Source organism: Sorex fumeus, unplaced genomic scaffold (genome assembly GCF_029834395.1).
Source record: "Sorex fumeus unplaced genomic scaffold, SorFum_2.1 ptg000063l, whole genome shotgun sequence".
Classification (NCBI taxonomy): domain Eukaryota; kingdom Metazoa; phylum Chordata; class Mammalia; order Eulipotyphla; family Soricidae; genus Sorex; species Sorex fumeus.
The window spans coordinates 20,417,981-20,437,603 of record NW_026606120.1 but is presented as its reverse complement, the minus strand read 5'-3'; the positions used below and the strand labels follow the sequence as shown (position 1 = coordinate 20,437,603).

Sequence of the window (19,623 nt, the reverse complement as noted above, 5' to 3'; positions counted from 1 at the left end):
TTCCTTTTGTGCATAACCTAAGTGCGCAGGGCTTACTCTTAGCTCTGCATTCAGGGATCACATCTGGTGGGTTCAGGAGATCAGATAGAGTGCTGGGGATCAAACTTCAGTTATCCATAAGGAAGAGTAGGCCATATGTAATGTAAGCACCCTACCCACTGTACTGTCGCTCTGATCCCTATCTTGATGAAGACTGTGAGATCTCAGAGGAGAAAGTCCCCATGTACTTTTTTTGTAGGTAGACAGAATAGCAGGTAGACAGGGGATGTAGAATAATGCCGATGGGAAGGCATAGTGGTGGTGGGATTGGTGTTGGAATACATTTCATGAATAACCTTATAAAATAAAAAAAATAAAATTTATTTGGCTCTACTCAGGGGTCCAGAGTGATAGTACAGCAGGTAGAGTGTTTGTCTTGAATGCAGCCCACCTGGTTGGATCCCTGGTATCTCATATGGTCTCCTGTGCAATGCCAGGAGTAGTTCCTGAGTGCAGAACCAGGAGTAACCCTTGTACATTGCCGGGTGTGACCCAAAAAGCCAAAATAAATAAATAAATCACTTGATCACTTGACTTACCGTTAATCGTCGATTTGCTGGAGTGGGCTCCAGTAATGTCTCCATTTGTCCCTGTCCGTGCTAGTGTAGCCCAATGGCATCTGTTCGCTCTAGGAACATGAAGAGCCTCAAACCAATCATTCATGATCTTGATGAAGAAGTGTGACCATCTAGTAGGTGGGCAGCCATGCGGTCTTTTGACATCCCGTGGAATCCAGTTGGTAACAGCTCTAGTCCAGTGTTCGTCTTTAAATCTCATTACATGACCAGCCCATCTGATTTTTGATGCCTTGGCAAATGAGACAGCGTCCCTGATTCTTGATCGTCGACGGAGATCGAAACTCAGGATTCTTTCTCTCATTTGAGTGAAACATGATATTCCAAGCATAGCCCTTTCAATTCCTCTTTAGGAGACCTGAATAGCGTTCTCATCCTGTTTGCGTAGGGCCCAGGTCTCTGAGGTGTATGTTAATGCAGGAAGAACAGTGGAATCGAAGAGATGTGCTCGGAGCTGTAGGTTCTTTGTCCTCTTAGCTATTTCTTCGACATTCTTGAAGGCGTTCCAAGCCACTCTCTTCCTCCTGCGCAGCTCGGGTGCCAGGTCATTTGTCATGTTGACCTCTCGACCTAGGTACACATAGCTGTTGCATTCAGAGATGGTCGTTCCGTTGAGAGCGAATCGGGCGTCAGGAACGAGGCTGTTTCTCATAAACATTGTCTTCGTAAGATTCAGCTGTAGTCCTACCTTTCCACACTCACGGTCAAAGTTGGCCAGCATTTGTGCCGCTTGGCTGATGTTTGGTGTTATTAAAACAATGTCATCAGCAAAGCGGAGGTGGTGTAGTTGCCGACCATCTATCTTCACTCCCATTCCTTCCCATTCCAGTCGTCGCATGATGTTCTCGAGGGTGGCACTGAAGAGTTTCGGTGAAATGGTATCACCCTGCCGAACCCCTTTCTTGACATCAATGATTACTTCTTTGTAGATTGGTGAGATCCTGGTAGTGAATCCGTAATACAGCTCACGGAGGATCTTGATGTATTGAGCTTGAATGCCCTGATTGGCTAGGGCTTCAAATAAATAAATAAATAAATAAATAAAAGCTATCCAAGTAACAGTTAAAAAGTGTGAAATCAGGAACCCCATGTGATCCAGAAACAGAGACCCCGAGAAGCCTGGGACTACTGGGCGAGAAGCTCCTGCCACAAAAGATTTGGACAAAGATGTGAAGGAAGACCATCAAAAGTTTCAAGCTCTTCCTCTTGAAAGTGCTCTAGAAAAACTCTTATCTACATAGAAAACCCCAAGTGAAGGTAGTTTAGGGAAAGAAAGAAAAAACAAAAAACCCTGTAAAACTGGCATTGTAGGAACTGGAGAGATAGTACAGTGGGTAAGCCATTTGCCTTCATGCCGCTGACCTGGATATTATCCCCAGCATCCCCTATGGCCTCTGGAGCTCACCAGCTCACCAGGAGTGATTCATGAATGCAGAGCCAGGATCATAACAGCCCTGAGCATCACAGGATGTGTCCTTCCCCCCGCTCCCAAACCTACCAAACTTTTCAGAAGCAAGCAGCATGTATTCCTCATTTTGGGGAGTGCCCACATCTTAAGTTGGATGGTATGCATATCCATTTGGGGGTTGCCACATCTTTATTTTGATTGTGTACTCTCAACAATTTCCCCTCTAGAGAAGCCTGTATTTTTTCTTAAACATGTTTCTCTCCTTTACTATCTTAATATTTCCTGAAGAAGATACTTTACTTTACCATTTATCTCCTTCCTGAATTTTTTTTCCATGAAATTGATGATGGGTCTGTAAACCTGACTAGCAGTCAGGACTGACTTTCCTTTTATTGCTAAGAAAAATTTTCACTCCAATCTGAAGCCAAAGCTTCCCACATACTCACATGGTGGGGATCAGCTCCTGGCCATGAAGATCAAGTGGACCTGATGGCTGCTGTCTGGGGCTGGTGGAACACTATATCCATGCTGGCCAGGTGCTTCTGCCTGTCTCCACCAGTCCGAAACTTTCCCAAGTGGTAGCACATTCACTCTCTCAATGCTGCTCCCTTCATTTCCTGAAACCACTTGGTTCTCTGAGCACTATGTCAGGAGCAGCCTCAAACCCTATCAGCTCAACTGTCCACTGAACCCTTCTCTTCCAGAAAAGGGGAGATCTTGAGAGCAAAGGCGTTCAAAAAATTTGTATTGTGTTCACATCCTGGCTATTTCACTTTCCAGTCATAGAGTCCTGAAATATTCACCTGTTTCGGGTACCTCATCTATAAAAAGGAACTAAGACATCATGAGAGGCTCAGTGAGATGTTATATGATAGGGAAAGAAGTAAATAAAGCCTCTCTCTCTTTGTTTGTTTTTAGACCATACTTTGTGGTGCTCAGGGTTTACTTTTAAGAGTCAGAGAGATAATACAACAGGAAGGCATTTGCTTTGCATGAAGCCAACCCAAGTTCGATCCCCGGCATCACATCTGGCCCTGCTTGTTCTAATTTCAGAGTGCAGAGCAAGAAATAACCCCTGACTGTTATTGAATATATCCTCCCACCCCCAAAGTGGAGATTTATTGCTGACTCAGGGCTCACTCCTGGTGGGATTCCATGGCACTATTTGTGGTGCTGAGAATCAAACCCAGCTTGGCCACATGAAGGTAAGTGCTCTACCTGCAGTACCATCTCTCCAACCCGGATGAATGATATTTCTTGAGTCATTAGCATAACTTGCATGAGGAACCAAAAGAAGAACAGGATGGCTACAAATCATTGGCATTTGTGGAATAGAGCTGGTGAAACAGTTCAAATTTCAGAAGGTAAAGGTAAAGGCCCTCCCGTTGATCATTGATTTGCTCGAGCGGGCCCAGTAACGTCTCCATTGGAGACTTTGTTGTTACTGTGTCTGGCATATCGAATACTCTCGGTAGCTTGCCGGGCTCTCCGAGAGGGGCGGAGGAATCGAACTTGGGTCGGCCATGTTGGCCACTTTGTAAGGCGAACGCCCTACCCGCTGTGCTATCGCTCCAGCCCTTTAGAAATCTTTCAGAAGATTTTAGAAATCTTTCAGAAAGATTCTAAAAATGCAGCAAAATGCATCAAAATGTTTGTCAGTGAAAGTGTCCTTCAAAAGAAATTCCCTTAGGAAATTAAAGCTAGTAAGACTGGAGAGAAAGTAGAGTGGATAAGACACTTGCCTGTCTGACCCAACTTCAATGCCTCACACTCTTAAGGTGTCCTGAGCTCTCCCAAGAGTGATCCCTAAGCGTATAGCCAGGAGTAAACCCTGAGCATTGCTGGGCATAGACCCCAAACCCCCCAAGTTTAAAAGTAGTTATTGCTTTTTGTATATTTTATACTTTAATTCTATGCCTCATAACTAAATCTATAACTATAATGTGCACATTATATACCAAAACTTAGTTAATAATCAATGAGAGTCTTGATGTGCATAATAAAATATTTTTGAAAGTTGATAAAATTGTGACAACTATCTCTCCCTATAACACATTTCTTGACTTGTTAAGTTAATCCAGAGGTATTGAGTGTGAAATGCCATCTGATTGTGGGTACAGACAGAGTATTTTCATGTTTTTGATAGAACTGGAAAAAAATAGCACCAGAGGCAGTTTTAAAAATTCTCAGCAATTCTAATTTGAGAAAATTTAGTGTTAAGATGGCATATTTACTTTATAATTCCATCATTCCCTGTTCTAATTGCTATTCGTATTATCCTATTTATTTTAAGAAAGATCTGATTACTATATGCCCAAATAAATGCATAACATACATATTTAATCTAGGTGCATTAGTGTCACCAAGTTTTTGAATAGGCAATATAAATTAAAATTAAATTGCTTTTTGTTTTTAGAGATTTAGTAGAGAAAATCGAACCATTTTAAAGGTTTGGCAAATAATTTATATTGATTTTATTTTTGGTCTCTGAAAATAAGATAAAACTTTAAAAAGGCTATCCTCCCAACTTTTCTGTTTTTCATTGACTCTAAGTGTATTTCCTCATGACTATTCATGATTCAGAGTGGTAACTAGTACATTTGTGTTCAGTATTCTACAATCCTTTGTAGAATAAATGTTTCTTTTGAGTGTGTGCTTTCAGGAATTAAACTTAAAGATCATCACCATAAATGTAAGACAAACTCGATATTACTAAACACATCAGTGTCCCTGGAATAAATGATTTTAAAAATGTATTTTTTAACTTATTCTAAGTACTATTCTGCAATTTACTTTTTAAAATATCACTTATCACTTAATCACTTACTCCCCGTTATTCATCGATTTATTCGAGCGGGTGCCAGTAACGTCTCCATTCATCCCGGTTGCGTGCTAGCGTAGCCCAATGGTATCTGTTCGTTTTAGGAACATGTAGAGCCTCAAACCGATCATTTAGGGTCTTGACGAAGAAGTCTGACCATCTTATAGGTGGGCGTCCACGTGATCTTTTGATGTCTCGTGGAATCCAATCAGTAATGGCTCTAGTCCAGCGGTTGTCTGTAAACCTCATTACGTGTCCAGCCCATCTGATTTTTGATGTCTTGGCAAATGAGACAGCGTCCCTGATTCTTGAGCGTTGACGAAGATCAGAACTCCGGATTCTATCTCTCATTTGAGTGAATCGTGATATTCCAAGCATAGTTCTTTCGATTCCTCTTTGAGAGACCCGAATAGCGTTCTCATCCTGTTTTCGTAGGGTCCAGGTCTCTGAGGCATATGTTAATGCAGGAAGAATAGTGGAATCAAAGAGATGTGCTCGTAGCTGGAGGTTCTTTGTCCTTTTAGTTATTTCTTCAATGCTCTTGAAGGCATTCCAAGCCGCTCTCTTCCTCCTGCGCAACTCAGGTGCCAGGTCATTCATCATGTTGATTTCTCGACCTAGGTATATATAACTGTTGCATTCGGAGATGGTGGTTCCGTTGAGAGCGAATGGAGTGTCAGGAACAAGGCTGTTTCTCATAAACATTGTCTTCGTAAGATTCAGCTGTAGTTCTACCTTTCCACACTCACGGTCAAAGTCGGCTAGCATTTGTGCCGCTTGGCTGATGTTTGGTGTTATTAGAACGATGTCATCAGCAAAGCGGAGGTGGTGTAGTTGCCGACCATCTATCTTCACTCCCATGTTTTCCCATTCTAGTCGTCGCATGATGTTCTCGAGGGTGGCACTGAAGAGTTTTGGTGAAATGGTATCACCCTGCCGAACCCCTCTCTTGATATGGATGATTACTTCTTTGTAGAATGGTGAGATCTTGGTAGTGAATCTGCAATAGAGCTCACGAAGGATCCTGATGTATTGAGTTTGTACGCCCTGATTGGCTAGGGCTTCCATGACCGCTTCCGTCTCAACAGAATCAAAGGCCTTCTTTAAATCAATGAACGTTAGACAGAGCAGCATCTTGAACTCCCGAGATACCTCAATGAGTTTGGTTATTGTGTGGATATGGTCAATGGTACTGAATCCTTTTCGGAATCCAGCTTGTTCACATGGTTGTCCTTCATCTAGTGTTCTGCTAATCCTATTCAGGATGACTCGAGTGAATAGTTTGTAGATGACAGACAATAGGCAAATTGGGCGATAGTTGCCAATGTCGTGGATGTCTCCTTTCTTGTATAGTAGTACAGTCTTGCTGGTTTTCCATTGGGATGGAACCTTGCATTCAGACAGGTAGCGTGGGAAGAGTCGAGCCAATGTATTGATGAGTACTGATGGTAAGTTCTTCAGGTGTTCAGGTCTGATCTTGTCTGGGCCAGGTGCTTTTTGTTTCTTTACCGACGAGATGGCATGTTGGATTTCGGAAGGGAGAACATTGGGAACGACATATCCATCATGTGGTATGTGGTATGTGGGCAAGTGGATGTGGCTATTAAAGAGATCTGAGTAGAAGTCATGAATAATCTTCTCCATTGCCCTTCTGGAAGATGTGATAGATCCATCATGATGTCGGAGGGCAGTCATCTTGGTTTTGTAGTTGGTGAAGGACAGGCGGGCATTACGAATGTTTTTCCCAGCTTCTGCTGCATCTACCAGTACTGCTGCTCTCCTGTTTTTGAGGTCATCCTTGATGGCTTCTCTGCACTGTTTTGCCAGTTCGGACGTTTGCTTGTGGTTGCCTGAGGCACGTGCCAAGCCACGTTGGCGAATAAGTTCAAGAGTGTTCGAAGAAAGACGGTTTTTTGTGGTTATCTCTCTCTTGGCATTCCTTGCACAATCATGGAGGTGCTGAATCATTCGATCGTATTCCTCATCAATGTTGTCAATGACGGCATCTTCCCATGTTGCCGCAACAGAGCCAAAGAGTTCCCAGTTGGTGGTTGTTCTGGGAGTCCTCTTCCTAAACCTTGCATTCTTTTCTCCTCGTTCTGTGAGGTAGAATTTTGCACGAAGAAGACGGTGGTCTGATCCCGTTTGGAATTTTGGGACAACAGCAACATCGGTTAGGCAAAACCGCCGATTGAATATGATGTGGTCTATTTCATTGTGGAACCGTCCATCGGGAGACTCCCATGTCCAACGTTTAGATTCAGCCTTTTGGAATTGTGAGTTACCATGGAAGGTTTTGGTTGACATGATGAACTCAGACAGTCTGTCACCCTGTTTGTTCCATTCCAGGCCATGGGTTCCGATGTGGAGTTCATCGACTGATCTTCTTGGCCCTATCTTGGCATTAAAATCACCGACAATGATCTTGTAGAAGGTGTGATCTTCTTTATAGAATTTCTCCAGCTCCATGTAGAATTTCTCAGTTTCTTTTTCACCATAACTGGATGTTGGTGCATAGACAACAAAGATAGAAACTGCCGGTAGTGAGCCACATTTATTCAAGTGTAATCGTCCGATTCGGGTTGTTAGGCATTCAAATGAATCAATGCTTGTGACTAAGTTTGTGTTGACAAGGATACCGACACCACCGACGCCTCTTTTATCACATGTTCCAAGGAACAGTTCTTCTCCAGTGTCGAAAACAGCATGATGGGATTGATGTCTTCTCGTTTCGGTCAGACCAATGATGTCGTACTTGATCTTTCGTGCTTGTACCATAAGGTCTTCAATGGATGCAGCAGATGCCAGCGTACGAGCATTAAAAGTACAGACAATCATTTTTGTTTTTCTGCGTTTTGGCAGCCTATGTCTGCCTTGGTGTTTTATCAGCTTCTCCTTCCATATCCTTCTCGACTCTGCATATTCAGGGTTAGGGAAATGAGATCCATTTATTACTGGATTTGGCATATCAATTTGGTCTATTTGGCATAGACCACGGATAGCTTGCCAGGCTCTGCCGTGCGTGTTGGATATTTAAGGATATTTAAGGTACCCTGAAAATTTAGAGAAAATTAAATAGATAGTCCTGGGAGCTTGTTGTGATAATCTCTGGATCCTGGCCTTTGTTGGGGTTACACAGCAGTTGGAGGGTGTAACTGTCTAGCTACTGACAGGTCCAGTCCCAAACCGTGCAGGCTTGGAGATCTCAGCCCCGGGTCCCACACACCTGGGTTCCTCTGCCAGTTCTGTTATGTCTGAGGCTTATCCAAGTGTGTGGAGAGTGGCTCCAGTAAGGCCTTGGTTGGGGCCTGGAGGTCTTCAGCTGTTGGGCCCTGGCGAGGATAGTCAGACACAGGGTAGGAGACTCTGCCTTGTGCTCTCCCGGGAGCTTATTGTGATAATCTCTGGATCCTGGCCTTTGTTGGGGTTACACGGCAGTTGGAGGGTGTAACTGTCTAGCTACTGACAGGTCCAGTCCCAAACCGTGCAGGCTTGGAGATCTCAGCCCCGGGTCCCACACACCTGGGTTCCTCTGCCAGTTCTGTTATGTCTGAGGCTTATCCAAGTGTGTGGAGAGTGGCTCCAGTAAGGCCTTGGTTGGGGCCTGGAGGTCTTCAGCTGTTGGGCCCTGGCGAGGATAGTCAGACACAGGGTAGGAGACTCTGCCTTGTGCTCTCCCGGGAGCTTGTTGTGATAATCTCATAATCCTTTTAAAATATAGCTTATAAAAATTTCCAAATACCAGCATTGATAAATTCACTGTCTTATTCTAATTGGCTACATGATAATTAATATATGATTGTATCATAAAGACAGTTGCCAATTTTTCATTAGTTTATAATTTCTTTTTAATGTTGAATTAATGACTTAATGAAAAATTCAGTTCATACCTTTTAAAGTATATCCTTAACATAAATTTTTATCCATGAAATTTAGATCTGAAAGAATGTGTATGCATAAGAGCATAGTAGTATTTTCTGATTTTCCTGAACAAAATTAAACTCTCTTGGAAGTACTTGGGAGTCTAATCTCCTACATTCTTTTGAAAAAGTGTATTAAGTACATATAACAAAATTTATCATTATTCATCATGTGATTTGAAAATCAGAGTTAAGGAAATCAGTGAGGGCCCTGAGCGGTGGCACCGGAGATAGGGCATTTGCCTTGCATCCACCAGAAACGGGCTCAATTTTAGGTACCCTATGTGAGCCCTGGCGCAGAACCAGGAGCCAGTCCTGAGAGCACTGCCAGGTGAAGCCCCAAGACAAAAACAAGAAAAAAAATCAGTGAAACAATGTAATCTTCATTATATTGTTCAACTACTGCTTCAGAGATTTTAGAACACTGTGTTGTTTTATAATATTTTCATCATCCCCCATGGAAACCTTTTACCTTTCCACAGTAACTTCATTTCTCCTTTCTCTAGTTCCCAACGAAATCAATCACAAGTCAATTTTGGTCTCTTAAGGGGTTGCCAGTTACGGATGTGTCTTATCAGCAAGATCTGGCTCCTTAAGCATAAAGAGTTTAAGGTTAATCTTTGTTTCAGCACATAGTTTTTTGGGGGAGGGGGCTATTTCAGGGCCACACCTGGCAGTGCTCAGGGTTTACTCCTAGCTCAGCACTCAGGGATCACTCCTGGGGGGCCCAGAGAACCATGTGAGGTGCTAAGGATGCAACCCAGACCAGCTCCATGCAAGGTCAGCACCCTACCTGCTGTGCTATGACTCAGGTTCAATTCTTTTACTTTTTTGATTGTTGAATAATTTTTTATAACTGAACATTTTTGATAAGCCATAATATTTTATCCTTTATCAATTAACATATATTAGAATGTTTGTACTTTTTTAGCTATTCTGAAAAATGTCTTTAGGAATAGCCATATACAGGTTTTTTGTTTTATTTTTGAACATCTGTTTTCAGCACAGCAGTAGGGTGTTCGCCTTACAAGCGGCCAACATGGCCGACCCAAGTTCGATTCCTCCGCCCCTCTCGGAGAGCCCGACAAGCTACCGAGAGTATTCGATATGCTAAACACAGTAACAACAAAAGTCTCCAATGGAGACGTTACTGGGCCCGCTTGAGCAAATCGATGATCAATGGGAGGGCCTTTACCTTTACCTTTACCTTATCTGTTTTCAGTAACTTGAGGAATTTTCAATATACCTGCACATGACAATGCTAGGTCCGATGGCAACCATGTGTTTATCTTGCTGAAAGTGTCTCGGATATTTCCACCACACCATTTTACATTCCCACTTGTAAAGTATAAGAATTCTAATTTCTTCATATCCTTGCTATTTTTCCATGTTGTTATGCTCATCCAAGTGGATGTAAAGTGGTTTTTCACTGTGGTTTTAGTTTGTTTTACTAATGATTAATTACAAAGAGTAATTTTCCTGGTGTTCCTGCCTTTTTCTTGACAAGAATGATAAAATACAGATTTTTCTTTTATTCTTTCTTTTTTTTTTTTGGTGGGGTGGTGGTGGTGCGGAATTATATCCTGTAGTTCTCAAGAGTTATTGATGTGTTGATGTTCAGATGTGACCTTTGAAGGTGCTCAAGGGACCGTAAGTGGTGACAGGGAATCAAACCATGGTCACAGCCCCCACCCCCACCCCCCAGCTACTTGCAAGGCAAGAACTGTTACTGTCTCTCAGGCTCCGTTTCTTCACTTGTTATTTAAGTCTTGTTTCACTGTCTTTTCTTTATAGAGTTTAGAGTTGTTCACATATGCCTTGCATTGTTAGAGCACTTGAAATATTTTCTTTGATTATAAACTCTGTATTTTTTCTGTCTGGTAGAGCTTTTTTCTTTTACCTTTACCTTTACCTTTAACAAATCTTTGAACTTTATATAACCTAATTTATTCAGTTTTTCCTTTTTAGTCAATATGTTTTTGTGTGTTGTTATTAAAAAATCTTAATCTAATCAAAGTCATTAGTTTTTTCTTTCATTTATAATTTGCAATCATTGCAAATTGCTTTTCCTTATGATGTGAGGCAGAGGTTAATGCTGTTTTTCCATTTTGGTATCCAGCTGGGTTAGCACTATTTATTGATATTTCCTCACTGAATTTCAAGGTCACTAATGGGAATCTGCTTCAGACCCTATTTCGCCTCTTTTCTGAGTTTGCAAATCCTTGTACTAGTATCAATACTCTGTTACTTACTTTAAATTAATTTGATAAATAAAATTTAATTAACTTTACAAAATATTTGATGAATTATAGTATAAACTATGCAATAGTACAGGAAACTTTTAAATAATATTGACTAATCTGGGTTTCTAAATTTAAGATCATATAAATTATTTGTTTAATATCTGCAGCAGATTAATAAAAACTAAAAAAGCATTTTTTCAGCATAGTGATTTCCCCTAGAAAATTATCCATTTATCGATACTTTTAACATGCTTATACTATTGATAAGTTACATTATTGCTGTTCTTGAATATTACTTGTTTCTAAGTTTTTTTCTGTAACATACATTTTACAATTTTGTTTTGGAGTTGTACTAAGGAGTCGCTCCTGGTGGTTCTCAGGGGACCTATGTGTGGTGTTGGGACTTGAACTGGAGTCCACAGTGTGCAAGGCAGCAAGAAAAGCCTGACCCTTCTATAATCTTTCCAGTCCATTTTGTAACAGTTTCAATGCAGGAAATTATTTTTCTCTAGAGTGAGGTGAAATTTCGATTACCTTAAAATATTTCCCTCAAAATTCAGGTATCAGACAAGTCATTATACAGTTTGTTGAGAACTGCTCTGCCTGGTGCCCTGGTAACGTATCTAGTGATGCATCCACTGAGGCTGCAGAAGCATCATTTGAACCTCAGCAATTGCAATTCCTGGCAGGATATCTTGTGGGTCTAATAGGACCAAGAGAGTGTGGGGTCCTTGGGAGTTTTCCGTGCTTCCAAGACCACTGAGCATAGGCTTGTCTCTCTGCTGTGTGCTGGTAGGAGGCAGTTTCTATAACCACGGGTCCCTAAGGATTCAGATGCTGTTCCCTGCACCCTGTGGTTCTGTGAAACTGTCTAGTCCAGCAGGACATTGGGTGCCCTGCCACTCATTTACAATCACCTGAATTTTCTTGTGACCATTTAGCCTCTGCAAAGGGTATAGAATCAACTGTAATTTGGGCTGCCCTGACTTTCATTAACCCCCACAAGCAATAACCTCTCAATCCAAGGCCTCTTCTTTATTGTGTAAAAACTGCAAAGCTTAGTCATTACTTTTTTATGCTTTGGTTCCCTTTTTTGTATTTTTAATTATTTTGCTTTTTGGGTCACACCCCAGTAACCCCAGCGATGCTCCTGGCTCTGTACTCAAAAATCACTCCTGGCAGTGTTTGGGGAACCATGTGGGATGCCAGGGATCGAACCTGGGTCAGCAGTGTGCAAAGCAAACACCCTACCCGCTGTTCTATTGCTCTAGCCCTGCTTTGGTTCACTTTTATAAAGGATGCAATAAGTGTATAAAAATGATTTGAACTGTATGAATTGTTTTTATACACATTCTTTCTTATAAACAGTATGCAAACTTATGTTTTGGACAAAAACAGTAGAGGGGTTGGAGAGACAGTAGCCCTGTAGCACTGTCCTCTGGTTGTTCACTAATTTGCTCGAGCAGGCACCAGTAACGTTTCCATTGTGAGACTTGTTGTTACTCTTTTTGGCACATAGAAGGGCCATGGGGAGCTTGCCAGTCTTTGCCATGCAGGCGGGATACTCTAGGTAGCTTGCCAGGCACTCCGAGAGGAACAGAGGATTGAACCTGGGTCAACTGTGTGCACGGCAAATGCCATACCCACTATAAAAAAAAGGGGGAGTTGGAGCAATAGCACAGCGGGTAGGGCATTTGCCTTGCATGTGGTCGACCTGGATTCAATTCCTCCATCCCTCTCAGAGAGCCTGGCAAGTTGCTGGAAGTGTATTAGAAGAAATGCCATTTAATAGTGGTATTGCTAACAAAATAAAATGGCTGGATGGAGATTTTTCATTCTGTGGTATAGAATAGTATAGTGGAGAGATAGTACAGCAGTTAAAGCAGTATCTTGTACTCACCTTACCTGGTGTGATCCCTGGCATTTCCTCTGCTTTCCAAAACCCACCATGAGTGATCCCTAATCATAGGCCCAGGAGGAGTAAATCCTGAGTACATCCCAGGGTGGCCCTGAAATCAAAATAAAACTCCCCCAGAACAATAGAGTATTCTATCTTCTCTTTATGATTTTCTTAATGGCATTCTATTTTCTGTGACTGACTTATAATAAACAAACAAACAAACAGGTCCCGAATGACCTGGCACCTGAGTTGTGCAGGAGGAAGAGAGTGACTTGGAACACCTTCAAGAGCATCAAAGAAATAGCTAAGGAGATGAAGAACCTCTGGCTCTGGGCACATCTCTTGGATTCCACTGTTCTTCCTGCATTAGCATAGGCCTCAGAGACCTGGGCCCTACACAAACAGTATGAGAATGCTATTCAGGTCTCCCAAAGAGGAATCGAAAGAGCTAGACTTGGAGTATCACGCGTCACTCAAATGAGAGTAAGAATCTGGAATTCTAACCTCTGTTGACGATCAAGAATCAGGGACGCTGTCTTGTTTATTAAGGCGTCGAAAATCAGATGGGCTGGACATGTGATGAGATTTAGAGATGACCGCTGGACTAGAGCCATTACCGACTAGATTCATGGGATGTCAAAAGATCATGTGGTCGCCCATGTATGAGATGGTCAGACTTCTTTGTCAAGACCCTGAATGATCGGTTTGAAGCTGTTCGTGTTCCCAGAATGAGCAGACGGCACTGGGCTACACTAGCATGTGACAGGGACGAATGGAGACGTTGCTGGTGGAGTGGATTGATGAGTAATGGGATGTCAAGTGATCAAGTGATACAAAAAATGTATTAATCAACTTTATACTATTGGTAAACAGCAGGATACCTATTGTTTAGTTTTTGGGTAGTCAAAAACTTATACTTAGATTTTCAACTATGGAGGAGTCAGTGCCCTTAACTGTTGCATAGTTGTGTGATCAACTGTACCATTATTATTTTTTATTTTTGTTTGGTTTTAGATCATACACAGCTATATTCAGTGTTTGCCCCTGGCTTTGTGCCCAAGGATCAGTCCTGGAGGTGTTTGGGGATCATATGGAAATCAAAGATGAGTCAGTCATGTCCAGAGAAGTCCCTTTCCTGCTTTACTATTTCATTGGCCTCAACATTATTATTTTTAATATTTTTCATTGCTAGCTACTTTTGTATCTTTTGTTGTTTTTGAAATATTTGAATTAAAATATTAGGACTTAATTTTATTTACCTCTGGTCTTTTAATTATCAAAATCTAGAAGGCAATTACAAATCAATTTGTGCTGTGCTAAAACTGTACAGAAGAATTCCTAAAACTTTGATAAAATTAGGGCTGGAGTGATAGCACAGCGGGAGGGCATTCGCCTTGCATGCAGCCAACAGTGCCAACTGGAGTTCAATTCCTCCGCCCCTCTCGGAGAGCCCGGCAAGCTACCGATAGTATCTTGCTGGCAGGGCAAAGCCTGGCAAGCTACCCGTGACGTATTCAATTTGCCAAACAGTAACAAGTCTCACAGTGTTGCTGGGCCCACTCCAGCAAATCGATGAGCAATGGAAGGACAGTGACAGTGACCTTTCAATTATATCAATGTTTTATTTTTTTTTTGCTTTTTGGGTCACACTTGATGATGCACAGGAGTTACTCCCGGATCCTCACTCAGGAATTACTCCTGGCGGTATTCAAAGGGCCATATGGGTGCTGGGAATCGAACCCAGGTTGGCCATGTGCAAGGCAAATGCCCTACCCACTGTATTATCTCTCCAGCACTAATTATGTCAAAGTTTTAGGAATTTTCCTCTGCATAGTTTTAGCACAGCAAAAATTCATTTGTAATTGCCTTCTAGATTTTGATCTCTTCCTTGACACAACTTTTAACTAGATATTTTTTCAAATCTAAACTATTTTTCTTCTTTTTTGTGATAACTTTTTGTTTTTCTCACATCAGGACAAGAAAATGTGAGTTTATGGCTTGTGTTCTCTTCTTTTCTTCTTTTGATTATTATAATTTTTCCACAAGATGTATATGGTTAACTTATGTCAACAGCTTCTACATGCTTATAATCTTATTAAAATATCTGACTGCTCACTAGTTAATTTCTACACAAAGGCTGACTGTTAAACTCTTCCTGGTTTCCTCACTCTTGGTTCATGTCAATGTTCCCAACACCTCTTGTCTCTGAGAAATCAAGAGCCCCTGCTCACTTTATCCTACTGAACATATTCTGCCTTGAGTCCAAATTTATCAGGTACTAAAGTTGCAAACACTGCTAATTTGTTGGGATGTTTCTGCCGAGTATTGTGGGTTCTGTCACTTAGAAACTTTTATTTTTTGTTAGAAACTTTGAGCGTCATGGGCGACTTTCCCATCTAATTTTCTGTGCTTTTACTGGGCTATCAGCTCTGTGAAGTTCGGAGGTGTCCTGCAGCTGCATATGCTGCTCTGTGCTTCAAGACCTTTGGGTCCATGACCATCAGCTGCAGGTGCCTCTCCACATCAGTCCTGAAATTGGGTCATTTCTTTGACTGTGGGTGCTGAAATGGTTGGGTGGAGCACTCGGCCTTTGGCAGCATAGTGACTCAGACTGCCCCCATCCAGCAAAGTCTCCAGAGATCTGGGCTTGGGAGCAGCTGAGTCTACCTGGAATAACTTAGCTGCCAGCATCCCTCTGAGATCAGTCCTGAAGCTGGCCTGTTTCTCTGGCCTAGAAACGTTTTTAGACCAATGAGAGAGGGAGAAAAAATATACTGTTGAGCTTGGATTTATTTTTTCATCTGCTGTATTGTAGTTCACTCCACTTACACACACTTGCAAAAGTAATTTTGCACACAGGGATAAATTTCATAAACAGTTAGGATATGTTAGCACCATCATCTTAGTTACCATTTGCTTCTCTTCTTTCATCTAAATTGGGTTTCTTTCTTAGTGTGCAAAAGTCATAAAGATAAGGTAGTGCCAACTTTTCAGGCTTACTCCATGTCACATATATATGACATGAACACTCAGAGCCCAGTTTAGTTCAGAGTCTGAATCTTGCTTATGTGTGCCTATGTTCCTGTCTGTGACACTTCATGTTATTCCATGTGTCACTATGTCTGTGTGTTTGGGGTGTCAATGTGATTATTTGCTTCTTGTCTATGTTGGTTTCTATGTGTGTTGGTTTGAATATCTGTGTGTGGATTGTGTGGGTTTTTCTTTCTTTGCCTTTGACTATGACCCTTCTATGTCTCTGTGTCAGTTCATATGCTCTTCATTTTACCAGCTTAATTTCCTAAGTTCTTGAGTAATTTCATGTTTTTTAAGAAACATTTTTGGGGGAATGAGAGAGGAAAGAGGGTGGTGGGCACACTCATCAGTTCTCAAGTCTTTCTCCTGTATCTGCACTCAGGGGACCATGTTCAGTACTCGGGATTGAACTCACGTCAGCTCTGTGCAAGTCCCTTACCCAGTGTAGTATCTCTTTTGCCCCAATATTTATGAAAATTTAAAACAATGACATATATTTCAAAGTTGCTTTTGGTTAGAAGATTATTTTAAATGATCCAATCTACCAGTATTTGAAACTAGAAACGATTTCAAATTCAATTTTATTTAGCATTGATATTTGTAAAATTGATATGCAGGTGTAAAAGATTTTAATTTTTTCCACTTGTCCAATTTATTTTGTTTCCTCAGTCTCAATAACATTGACACTATCATATATATTTGTATAAATACATATGTGTATATATGGTGACATTCTTATTAAATGATACACTTTTGTATTTTCAAGATATTATGCCATTCTTACCTATATAATACACAGGAGTACCTCGTGTTGTGGAATTTTGAGTTATGGCACATCACAGTTAACTACATTTTTACAAATGGGAGGTGTGTGGAAAATCTGTGTAGAACAAATCTATATCCACTTTTTTTACGAATTATTTGTATTCAAGTCTCTGTCACATTTTGAAATTTCTTACAAATATGTCCCACATGTTCATATTCCCATGTTCCTTTGGTCATTGGGGGCAACAAAAACAATGCCATTATAAGATAGCCAACTTAATGAATGTTTTGTGTGTTCAGACTGATCCAGCAATTAGCTATTCCATCACATTTCCTGGAGATAGACATATTAAAAGTAGGTTGGTTAATAACTCTGTAATAGCTTCTCAGGGTTCAACTGAAAGCAAGACTTACGTGTCTCTAAATTTACATCAAAAGCTAGTGATTAAGCTTAACTAGAAAGCCTGTTAAATACTGAGGTAGTATAAATCAGGCCCTCTTGCATCAAACAGCCAGGGGAAGGAAATTAAAAGTGCTACTCCAGTGAGCAGACGAATGATAAGAAACACAACTGCCTTATTGCTGATTTGACATTTCAGCTGTCTGGGTAAAAACATCAGGTTAGTTGAAACATTCCCTTGAGACAATTCCTTAATCCAAAGCCAGTACCTAACTCTCTTGAATCATATGAAATTTGAGAGAGGTGAGAAAGCTGCAAAAGCAAAGTTGGAAGCTAGCAAAGATTAAACTGACTTCATAATATCAAAGGGCAGGATGAAGGACAGGCACTGATATAGAAGCAGAAGCAGATTACCTGAAAGACTTAGCTTCAAACTTTGATGAAGATGGCTTCAGTACACAACTTATTTTCACGACCACGATCACGACCATCCTGTTGTTCATCGATTGCCTCGAGCAGGCCCCAGTAATGTCTCCTTTCGTCCTAGCCTTGAGATTTTTTTTAAAGTGCCATATCAAAACTCATTCAGGGTTAGGAGAATGAGACCCATCATTGTTACTGGTATTTGGCATATTGGTTACGCCACGGGGAGTTTGCCAGACTCTGCCGTGTGGGCAGGTTACATTCAGTAGCCTGCCAGTTTGTCCAAAGTAAGAATGAGATAAGATGTCATGCGGCCTCAAATGCGGCCACGCACTTCCGGGAGCTGGGTTTTATAGTCTCTGGGTCTTGGCCGTTGACGGGATTACACGGCACCAGGGGGCCAGTTGGTGGGTGTGACCCCCGCCTACTGGAATATGAAGGATCTGGATGGAGGATGCTCAGCCCCAATCTGAGCAGGCTTGGAGATCCGCATGCCTTTGTTCCTCTGCCGGTACCTTCATGCGTGTGGAGAGTGGTCTCAGCATGGTGGTGGCTGGTTCTGGAGGTCTTTGGCTGCAGGAGCCCTGGTCGGGTCAGGGAGGGAAACTCAACCTGCTCCCCTCCAAGGGGCCTTGGGAGGACAGCCAGGTGTGGGGGCAGGAGACTCTGCCCCATATTATCAACATATTTTCAATGTAGATCAAAAAGTCTTTTATTAGAAGAGGATTCCATTCAGGAATTTCACAGCTGGAGAGAAGAAATTAATGCATTGCTTCAAAGCTTAAAAAATACATGATGATGATGAGGCCAGAGCAGGTAGGGTGCTTGCCTTGCACATGGTTGACCTGGTTCAATCTCTGGCACCCCATGTTGTAACTTGAGCCTGCCCGGAGTGATCTCTGAGTACAGAGCCAGGGGTAAGCCCTGAGCACTGCTCTGCATGGCCCCCAAACCAAAAACCAAACAAAACCAAACAAAGTCTATGAATATGTTGTTTGGATTTAAAGCAGATGGGGACTTTAAGTTGAAACTTATACTCATTTACTCTTTGCAAGTTCCAAGGCCCTCAAGAATGAGATTAAATCTACTCTTTTTGCCTTTTCTATAAATGTGGCAGCAAAATCTAGATGACAGCATATCTGTTTGCAATCCATAGCTGAAAACTCCTGCTCAGGACAAAAACTAAAAAAGGTTATTTTCAGAATATTACTGATTACTGACAAGGCACCTGGTTACTTACAGTTCTAGTAGAGATATACAAAGAAATGTATATATTTCCATATTTTCTTTGTTTATTGGAATTAGTGTTATGCAAGCTCCATAGAACATAGCAGAAACCTTTCCTTGCCATCCCTTGCCTTTGGGAAACATCCTCAGAAGCAAACCAGATGCAAGTGTGTCCATGGACCTCAGAAATGGATTTGGATACTTTACATAATGTTACCTAAATGGTCCAATTATAATTCCATTGGTTGCCTTCTTTGGCTCATTAATATTATTGGTAACAAAGTTAGGAATATTGCATTTCATTGTGCTATCATTCCTCATCTTTTACAATTTTTGCTAATTTTCTTTTCTCTTAATTGGACTCATTTTAGAATTAGTTCTCCTATGTGACTTTATATATAAATGCAGATGATATTATCCTATTTTTCCATTTTGATGTGACGTATACTTGGTCTTAATGTAGCATCTGATGTTAACCATCTTTGAAAAATAGATCTTTTGCTACGTGGCCTATCGTTATTTTAGAGTTGTCTTATGTGTAAATATGCATACTAGTGAGCCTGTCAGTAATGTGGAAGTCATAGATTCTGTTTTTGGTTCATGTAGTGGTTCTTTTTATAATTCCTTATATCTCACTTAGCCCTCTGTTCTGAATTTAGAACTCACAGAGCATCTGTTGACTCTGTTATGACTAAGAGAAAATTACCACTCTCTTACTTCCTCTCTCTTCCCTCCACCTCCAGACTTCTTTTGGTTTTATTCTTATTTTTAGTCTTTCTAGTGGTTCCCTTCACAGATCCAAGTAAATCCCACAGTCTCCTTGCCCTGCCTCACCAGCTCTACGCTCTGACAGGTGAGGGTATCACTGC

The 19,623-nt window shown here is 41.3% G+C and overlaps 1 pseudogene; it reads right to left on the bottom strand.

The window, feature by feature from the left end:
* The window catches only part of LOC130034944 (uncharacterized), a 41,773-nt pseudogene extending 24,178 nt beyond the window's left edge, over positions 1–17,595 (bottom strand).
* Between the last annotated feature and the right edge of the window lie 2,028 nt (positions 17,596–19,623).